Genomic DNA, 11,122 nt, shown 5'->3' with positions numbered 1-11,122 from the left:
CAAGTGCACCTGAAATTAACACAACAAAGTTAATCAAAGGAAACTAAACAACATAAGTTGAATGACAAGGACAAGACAATCACAAAGAAGAACCAACTCCAATCTAACTGTCGAAACAAAATAAAAACATTAAGATTAGCCATCTCCAATCACCAGGCAATGTAAACTTGATGCATCCCTCAATGCCAATTCATATTCCATCGCACATTATAATTTAAATTTGAAACTATCAAATTCCTTATTTCTTCCTTTGCAAATGCAAATAGAGGAAATTTTATCTATATATTCATGTGCAAGGAGAAAGGGCGTTCATTACACTTACACCCCATGTCCTTCGCATTTCATCAGTCTAGAAAGAAAAAAAAGAAAAAGAAAAAAGAGACTCCTTTTTCACACACTAGAAGTGAAAACTCTAATGCCTAAGTTACGAGATTCATTTCCTAAATCCATTAGCATCTAGTGATCAACAACAACAACTTAATAACTTGATTGATCACACTCAAAGTTGGTAGATTCAAAAATTAGCATAAAATTCAGCACCTAAGTAAATTTCTTGCACTCATATATCATCCTTCATAAAGCAAGGGTAAGGTAACATAAATACTGACGACATACATAAGCAGATTCAGTGCATCAAGAAGCCAATTAAAATAAGTTTTAACTAACGTTTGTCCTTGTTGTTCAATAGTTTATTCCTTGGACCATATGACAATAGGACAAATTGAAATGCATTCATAAATTACAGAATATCTATTTGTTAGGCCCTAGGCCTAGCCTCAACAAAAGACAGAGGGTAGGATTTGGTGGCAATCTTTCATGTGGATACATGAACCTAATGTGAAACATTTTGTTGCAACCACGGTAGTATAAGTTTTGAATTACTTAGTAGAAAAATAAACCCCTGACTATGATTTTTAGAATTCAGTGTAAAAGTCCTTGTTCCCCATTGACAAACAATTTTTTTTCTGCAAAGTCGTGTAAAAAAGGCAAATTGAAAGATAAAGAGTGGAAAATTTACAAGAATACATAAATGAAAAATGAGGATCATGGACCAATCATTTTATATTGTGAACAACTACCTTATTAAGTTGCCCCAACACAACAAAGCATATGGCATGCTTCTAGTGTGGTGCTTGTTAGTTAAGGACTTAAGTTTGTAGTTCACTAGTCACTATAACATACCATGTGAAGTTATCTACACTTATAAAATCCTCCATGATGTAAACCCAATGTTGATAATTAATGTTTCATCTCAGAAAAAGAGGTTAACGGATCCTTGTCCATTATCTGTTTTCTGGTTCAGGGTAGGTAAACTTAACATGTTGCGACCAATCATTTGTAAGAGAGACATGTTTCCTTACATTAAATTTTTGGTGTTTGTATAGTTTTGGAATATGCAGCCAGTGAGAAAATGTTGGGATCATAAGTTTAAAAAAAATTGCATTTGGAGTGGATGTAAAGTAACTAAGAATACACTTACTTATAAGTAAGAGAACTGTATAGTTTTTCAATGTTTTGTGGTAAGAAAAGGTTATCTATTTAACAAGAAAGTGGTTTATGGTCTGTGAGAATTGTGAACCAGGGCCGTTATTTGCTCAACTTCATTTATTGATGATCATAGCTAATTAAAGACTAATAAGAACATTGAGAACCAGGCATGATTTCATGGCCACAATTTCTAACTTCAAAGCTTCAAGGTCTGCCACAAAATTTGAAACACAATGAAAAGGTTCTTATGATTGTTAAATGTTAACAATCACGATTAAGAGGCAAAGCACAACACAATGACACTTTTGCATTATGAAGATATTTGTTGATGCCTCCAAGTCCATTATTGTAGTACTGCAGAAACCAACAAAATTTTCCATTCTTGGAAAAGTAATGCACAATTTTTAATTGGTACAAAAGATTAATCAGCCTATGGAATCTTACGCCGCTCCCGAGTTTAACCTTGTTCTATTCATTGATCCATGTGACAGTTGATAAGCAACTTCAATAATATAAAAGGCTTTTAAAATTTTCTCAATTGGAGTTTCCCTTTGGTTCAATCATTCAGCTAAGCTACCATGATAAGGGATGGAGTTTCTCTTTGTTAAACATGATGTAGCAGTCTTAGGAACATGCACCACATAAGAAACCTTTGTTTCTCTTTCTTGTACATTGTGATTTGTGGCATGTAATTTATTCATAAAAAAATGATAAATGTCATGAACTTTAGTGCTTTTGGCAAGGAAAACTAATGGGAAACAATTCAAAAGTTTCAACATTTAGCTTGGACGTGGTATTGGAAACAAATTTTGTCCAGAAATTGAGCAACACTAGAAGCAAACAGAATGAGTGGATAAACCTGTAGTTCATTGGAACTATTAAAAAAAAGCTTAGGTTATATAACACGTTCAATTTACTTTTTATGTTTGTCAACCAAAAGACAAAAATTGTGAGTATAATCCAAGCTTGTCGAATTGAATTTGTAAATATGAACATGCTCGCATTAACTGCTTTGTGATATTTAAATTAACACAAGCTCTGCATTTTCATAATGTTATTCTTTGGTTACATGCTATGCAATTTAGTATGATGATGATTGATCATAAAAAGAAGAAACTTACACAAGCTGGTTAGGCAAAAATATAAGAGTTTAACTTTCTTTCAATGTAAATATTTTACACTATCAAGTGGAAAAAAACTTGAAAATAATTTCAGAGTAAATGCTCCTTGTTCCCCATTACAAGAACAAAGTTTGCATATCATGTAATTCCCACTATTGTTATATGCATGGCTCAAGAAAGGAGGGAAAAGTACAGTATCTCAAGAAAGGATTGCATGTGTTGTAGCATGCAATTAAGGAACATCTTGCCTTATTTTCAGAGAGTATTTCAAATAAAGATAGAATTTGAGTATTTCACATAGAAAGTTGAACAAGAAGCCTAGGAGAAAGATAACAAATTTCATGCCATCGAATTTTCTTCAACATTTTATTTCTCACCAAATTTTCTTCAACATGCACAGTGAAGGAGGAGTCATTAGGCTAATGTGCGAAATTTATGATCATTATTTGAGGGATTTGGTTGTGGTTGTTCTAGACAAAAATAAGGCAGTAAAAACAGCAATTTCGTGCTATTAATTTTTCAAAATGCAATTGACTTTGACCAGTGACATGACAAGGAGAAGTGGATTAGATCAAATGATACTCTAGGTTTTGAAAGTCTTCTATGAATGACAAAGTACTATGTGTAGTGTAGGCCTTGTCCAAGAATTTAGGAAAGTTAGTCGACTTTCAAGTATAAACTATTCTCATTTGTGAAAACCTTTGTTGTCATTCAATATTAACAAAAGCATTCAGTTATCATGTTTTTCTAGGGTTCCCAACACCGACTCTTACCATCAACACTGATTTTATATGATCCCTAGATGTGTAAGAAAGGTAAACATGTGTATTACAATTTAGAAGTCAAGTCAAATATGGCAGTACCTCACTATTCCTAGTGTTTATTCTTCTTATTGACTTTTCATCCCAAATCTCATGGACAATTTTAATTTGGACAAAGAAGAACCATAATGAATCTACTCTCTTTTTTTATTATACATAGTGAATCTACTCTTATGTCAAAGTATACATCATGGGATAATTGACAACCAAGAAAAAAATAGGGTTGAGTTGTAACATTCCTGGGAGTGTTTCAATGTTGGCCCACATTACAGCAAGAACAATAACAACAATTTTTTGGAGTACTTATGATATGTTCTGTTTCTATCAAACCACGGAGGTAACCATGTAAAAAATATGGCAAAAATCCATTGGTTTAATGCATTATTGATAAATTAGTAAAATATATAAATATATATTTTAAATAATACTATTCTCAAAGATAGATTTGAGGACGGGGCCGGTCTAAGAATCAAGAGTAGGAATACTATAATGTTTAACAACTGCTCCACAGCTTAGAAGTTAAGCGAGATCGAGGAGCCCAATGAGGAGTAGGTACTTGCCCCTTTGGCAAGGATCGAGGATGTGAAAGAAATGGCAGTTATTGAGCCTCATACAGAAAAGGAAGCAAATCATTTTTCTTTCAAACGACAATAATCAAATGTGTGTGTTTGAGGCAACATATCTATTACTAAGTGCCATGTAATTCCCATCACAAAAACCATGTCACCCATCATGTGAATGTGACCCATAATGTCAAACTTACAAAGGGGTTTTTATTATGTGTTTGGAAAGCAAAAACCAACTCCGTTTGTTAAATTTCGAATGCTAAGTATAGGATTTTGTTTGTTTTACATCAAAAGTTCTACTAAATTTTGTGTTTGCATCATTGAAGAACCTACTCATGCCACCCTTTACCACTATGTATGGTCGCCTTCTTTCCAACTCCTCATGCCACCCTTTACTGTTATCCTCTTAGTGGAACGCAGAGCCCATTTCCTTACCTCATTCTATAAAATGAATGAGACTTTCTCTTGTAAAATAGGCAAGGAACCACTTCTAAGGGATTCTAACCCCAACTAGCAAAAGTGTTTTGGGAGTTCTAATTTTAACATGTCTAAAATAGAAGAGGAGAAAGGTGTAAGTCCTGAGACAAAAGTTGAAATTACCAACTGCATCAAAAATCCCTAAAATATGTTTGTTCATACATTATTTGAGAGGACTCAATTATTCTATAGTTTCATGTTCATACAAAGTTGGTCACAAATGCACAAGCAATTAAAATGCTAAGAATAAAAGTCCTAGCCCTTATGATTTTAACTTATTTTTCTTGAAACACTATTAGGAAAAACACTTATAACATCGATTATTTTGGACATTTAACATCGGTTTTGAACCGATGTTGAAAGTACCGACGATGAAAATATCAATGTTAACATCGGTTATCAAAATTAATGTTAAAATATACTATACGACATCGATTTTCAAGAAAACCAATATCGTATTATAAGAAATAAAGTAAAAAATGTAAATTATGCAAAAATCAACATCGATTTTTCTAAAAACCGATGTTATCATGCAAAAAACAACATCAATTTTTATAAAAATCGATGTTGTAGTGCAAAAAACAACATCGGTAAACCGATGTTGAATTTGATATTCTGAAACTTTCTACACCGGTTAGGTAAAAACTGATGTTGAAAGTTATATACAACATCGGTTTTTAAAAAAAGTCGATGTTGAATGTTCTTACGACATCGATTTTATAACCGATGTTGTAAATATACTTTTTACATCGGTTTTAGACTAACCGATGTCGTTTTTTTGCAAATTTTTAAAATATTTTATTTGTTTTTACAATGAACCAACCATAACTAACTTACAAAAAATATATTAGTGTTATTTCTAATATAAAATGTTATACCAAATCAAATAAATGCAAATAGTGAATTTAAACTCAATCAACTTCTTATTAATAAAATTATCTACAAACTCAGATCCTATAGCAAAAAATAAATTGATAAAATTGATAACTAGCCTTATATGTTTTATTTTCCACCTCGAGCTCACAATATAGTTTCCAGTTCTTGCCATACCTACATGCAAAGAAATTTTAAACTTCGATGTTGCAACCCATAAATAGAATATTCCAATTTCCACAATAGTCCTCATCGGAGTTGCAACTCAATATCTTTTATGATATTTTGATTAGTGGCTTTGAGTAGAAGGTTTAAATTAAAATGCTTTAATCAATTTAGTTTATGAAAATTTTGAGTAAAAGAAATGAGAATTTAAAGATTCAAGTAAAAAAGAAAAAAATGATAGAACTAAAATTACAGCAATTAAAATTAAAGAATTAAAAGCATATTTAAATAAAATATTAATGTAATTAATATCAATATATATAATTGTTGTTTGAAAAAATTAATTGAATGTATAATTATAATGAGTAAAATAATTTTCTTAACAACATAATATTAAAGTAATATTATTTTTCAATAATATACAAACCTTTCAATGATTTTATCTATTACCTGCAATGTGTGTGCGGGTCACGTAAACCACGTAACTCTACCAAACTTCAACTCACTTGTATACAGACTACACATATATTTTATTTATTACAAGTAACACAACTCATGTACTCTACCAAACAATACATACATATATATATATATATATATATATATATATCACAACGAACTTCAACTCATATATATACACACCTTCAAAAACTTGTTATTATTATTGTACAACAATTAAACTAGCTTCAAGACACAAAGCATCACAAACCAACTAGCCTTAACCATGTCCTTCTTCAAATTTTACGGCATGTAAATATGAGATTTGAATGAAGGTTTTAAAGATACATTTCTTTTTTAAACATTGAGTCTTCAATTAGCTTTAAACCTTTTTAATGCCATGAGACTATATATATAGAAATAGGAAGAAAAAACAAAAACAAAAAATGAATGAGAACGTGATACTATTGATATATGCACTAACAATATACGTCAAAGACTAAAATGAAATAATATAATCAATAATTATTATTTTAAACAATTTAAATACATTAATTAACTTCCCGGTGTATTAATAAGAGTATATATATATATATATATATATATATATATATATATATATATATATATATATATATATATATATATATATATTGGTAATAAAACAACTATAAAGAAAATATTAATTTACCAAAGCTAATAGGATAATTTAATTTGTTGTCTTTATAAAATAGGGTAATGCTACTTATTGAAGTTACCAAAGCTAATAAAAATGGTGCCTATGTATCCAACATATAAGTTATAACCTGTGAAATAGCAGCATGTATAGTGAATTTAGCAATAATGTGTGCCATCAAAGATATAATCTTAATAACCTGTGAAATATAATTAAGTCAATTATTTTCCAAATCTAGGTAGATACCAATATTTGTAGGACATGCAAAACATTATCCAGATACCAGTAGGCTGATGCATGCACAGGTGCAGCCTTGATTTTGGTTTCTCGAATAGCCAAGCCATAATACATGAAGGAGCTGCAGTCAAACATAAGCAACTCTTTGGGCAACTCTTTAACTATAGAAATATCATTCTTCAATACATCAATGAAATGATCCACATCAAATATATCCATGAAGGAGCTGCAGTCAAACTTAAGCAACCTCAACATTTCATCGCACACAATCCATCGAACAAATAAATATAATAATGGTGTTGTCAATTACCTTGAATCTCGCCATACAGGATTCAATTCAAGGTATGGGATCACCGGAGTAGCATTCAGTATCTTTGCAACAACAACTGCATCACATATCTACACAAGATAATTTAACACTAAGATCAAATTCTACATCTTTCGCACACACACGAGCAAACTTTTGATCTACTTAAAAGGCTTTTAATACTTACCCCCAACTTTTGTTGGTTCAAACCTCCATCAAGAAAGACTTGGATATATCCCTCCAACTTCTCTAATAATGCAGCTTTAATTGGATCATAGAAAGATCAAATGAGCCCGTAGATATACCAAAGTGACACTATTCTCAAAGCTATAACAGCATATAACAGAGTAAACAAATGATAGTAATGTAACTCACTCGGCTTATTTGATTCAACATAAGGTTTCCATCCTTGGCTTTCCAAAGGTGACCATAGTTCAGACAGTTGAGATGTAGGCTAAACAAGGAGAAAATAATAATAGAATATAAACACAAGCCAGTAAAAGTCATCACTTGAAATGTATTCACTGCTCAATTGATTCTTATAGTTTCATGTTGCACCACACTCCTCAGAAGACGTGAGTGCCTAGGTTTAATAGGATTCAATTCCTGCATAACAATAAGTTGCAAGGTATAAGGCACTAGAAACCAATAAACCAAAAAATGATGACAACTGCAGGTACCAAATAAAACCTAGGTACTAGGCAGCATCAACATAAGCATGTTTGAGAGTCTGGTTCATCTCTGATATAAGAATCATTCTAGTGACACGAGAAACCACATATCATAGACATTAAGGAACTCTTACAAGGCTAGTAAGCATCATGTCCATGAAAATAAAATGCAATAAATTCACCAAGCTAACAAATTCATTGCGAAAGAAATCTTTAACAAATTCATTTGCTAAAAATTCTCACCCGTACCGACAAAAAATCTTCACCCACCGTTCCAAAATGAAAAACACGGTCCTGAAATCTCTGATGTATAATGGAAGAGTGACAAGTGTTGTTGTTCCTCTAGAAGGGTGACCCTAATTTAGGTACCCGAGCTTCATCATGATGGGTAGAAGATCTCGTCTTTGGATCTGAAAAATGACCCCTTTTGCCCCAGGAGAAGCTGTGTGAGTATGAAGAATAATGAATAACAAGAACTGCTAATGTAGATGATGATGAAGAAGAAGGGTCAAAATTAGAAGAGAGTAAACCCCATTTTCTCAATCCTCCATCCCTGTCCAATACTGTTGTGTGAGAGCCTACCATTCCGCACACGGGCCGTCCTTTCAAGATGAGCGTTGTTTTTTGCGCACGACAAGGGAACTTCGGTGCTCTTCAAAGTGCTTTTCGTGTTCGCGTTCCGCAACATCAATCTAACGAAGATTGAGTAATGGCCACATCGGAACCAACCGATTAGGCTTATGGATGACACGAACATGGGAACAGCGAAGCACTTCGAGTACTTGTTCCATGGCTGAGGTTATGGCAGTGGAGAATGTGGGAGCAGTGGGAAAGGAAAAAGGAAAAAGGGCAGATGCTTGGAGGGGAGCTCGAGAGACTTTAGGAGATAGGATTTCAGAGAAGAATAAGGTAGCGCGTAAGCAAGTAAGATAGTTTTTAGAAAAAGTGACAACATTGGTTATTGAAAAACCGATGTTGTGTATGTTTCTTAAACGTTTAACATCGGTTTTTTAAAAAACTGATGTTAATAAAATCAATTTATTTACAAAAATGCCACCACCCTTTTGTTAACATCGGTTTTATATTAAAAACCGATGTTAGAGTAGCAATGTTGAAAGTATTTTTTTTAGTAGTGAAATCCTTTTGGAATACATTGAAACATGACTTTGTGAGGGCCATTCAAGCATTCCACATAAAATTATAAGATTCCAAGGGGAGTTAACTCTTCTTTTATTGCTTTCATCCTGAAGTTAAGTCAAGCCTTAAGCAACTAACTTCTTCAAGACCAAATAAGCAAAGAAAAAGAGAAGCTTACCTTCACGAACACTTGCAGGTCATGACTACTAAAAGGCACGAGGCTGAGGTCATGGTAGTGCGAGAGTCAGGCCAACACACGACGCGGAGGTCGGGGTGGTGCGACAAGCTAGGGTTCCTTTGCTGGAAAACAACTAGGGGTGAGAATAGGCCAGGCCAGACCAGGCTTTGAAAGGCTTGAGCCTAGCCTACGATGAATCTTTGAGACCTGAGTCTGGCCTATAGCCTATCAAAGACTTTTATTTTGGCTCGGCCTGACCTTTTTAAAAGTCTGGCCTAGCCTGATAGCCTTTTTAAAAGCCTTATTCACAATAAATATTTAATATTTTATGGAGTAGGAACGTAATAGGAAAGTTAAAAAAAGAAAAAGAAAAGTCAATCAAAATAATGAGGAATATAAAAGGGCACATGACTTACACCTAAATTGTAATTAAAGTCCTTGATTATAGGAATAGAAGTTATGGAACAGTAATATGTAATCAAAGTCTGATAATTTCAAAAAAAAATTAATTGTATCCAAAAAATATTATATATTGGTACCCAAAAAATAATATATATATATATATATATATATATAGGCCGACCTATCAGGCTTATAAGGCTTTTTAATAAGCCTAAGCCTGGTCTATTTAACTTAATAGGCTTTTAAAAAAGCCTGAGCCTAACCTTTTAATTAAATAGGTCAGTTCAGGTCAGATTTTATGTAGACCAGATCGTAGGCTCCTGTAGGCCGGTCTGGCCTATTCCCACCCCTAAAAACAACACACAATTGACACCAACTGAATGAAGAATTTTGTGCTAACAACACAAATTTGAAAACTGAGAGAGAGGGATTTCAAGGTGCAATCTGAAGTGAGTGCGCAACAGGAGAATGATGTCATGCAATTATTGTATTATGTAACATTAATGAAGGTGTAAGCCTATCTTTGTATCTCACGATTTCTAAGACAGTTTTTACAGATAGACCCTCTTAAATAAGTTCCACTTAATTGCAAAAATGTACCTGCCTAACCTACTAAGACAGTGTTAGACATAAACATCGTTGTAGACGTTATTTAAATATGGTTCTTGAAGACCATCTTCGTTGAAGAACTAGCATATTTACATAAATGTTACCGCACAGCCTACTACGACAGTTTTGTTGCGACTGACATCAAAAATGCGTTGTAAAAAAGGTTTTTTTTAGTAGTGTGCAGCATATTAACAACGGGTAAGGCACTAAGTTAACTACAAGGTCAGTTTCACTTTATATATTACCGAAGTTATAACTATTTGCTTTGTTTGTGAAAAAACCCACAACAATCATGTTTGATGACTATAAAATAAAAAAGTAATGCAATTTAATACCAATATTATATTGTAATTTTCAATTTTTAGATATTTATAAGCACCTCAAAATAATTTAAGATAGAATAGGTCATTATAGTCTCTAATTGTATTTTGACTGGACTTTTCAACTAATTCCAGTTTTCTTAAATTTTACCAAAGTAAAATTTGCATGGAAAACCATGAAATTAACATATTCCAAAAGAATTTACCTCAACAGTTTTAATATTTTATAACAACCTACAACAAATTAAAGTAAGAGTAAACATGTAAACCTTATATGGACCGAGACGTGAAAATAAAGTCATTATAAAACATTATCAAATTGAACCTTAATTCAAACTAAATTCAATTATCAACTATTATTATTCAAATCCCATCATATTATATTCTTAATTATTTTATACATCAATAACAATATTTTTCCACCTTCAATTCAAATATGCGTATATTTGAAAAAGTCATGTTATTAATTAGATGAAAATCCTAATAGTTTAAAAATTAATAGACTTTTCTATAGAGTGTATATATCAAATACAAAATAATAAATTATTATTATTGGATTTTTCTTATTTTATTGAATATATTTATGTGTTAAAATTTAATATTTTCTCTTATCATATCATTATAAATATATCAATT

Source organism: Glycine soja, chromosome 17 (genome assembly GCF_004193775.1).
Source record: "Glycine soja cultivar W05 chromosome 17, ASM419377v2, whole genome shotgun sequence".
In the NCBI taxonomy this organism is placed as follows: domain Eukaryota; kingdom Viridiplantae; phylum Streptophyta; class Magnoliopsida; order Fabales; family Fabaceae; genus Glycine; species Glycine soja.
The sequence above is the reverse complement of the archived record's forward strand: the minus strand, read 5'-3'. Positions refer to the sequence as shown.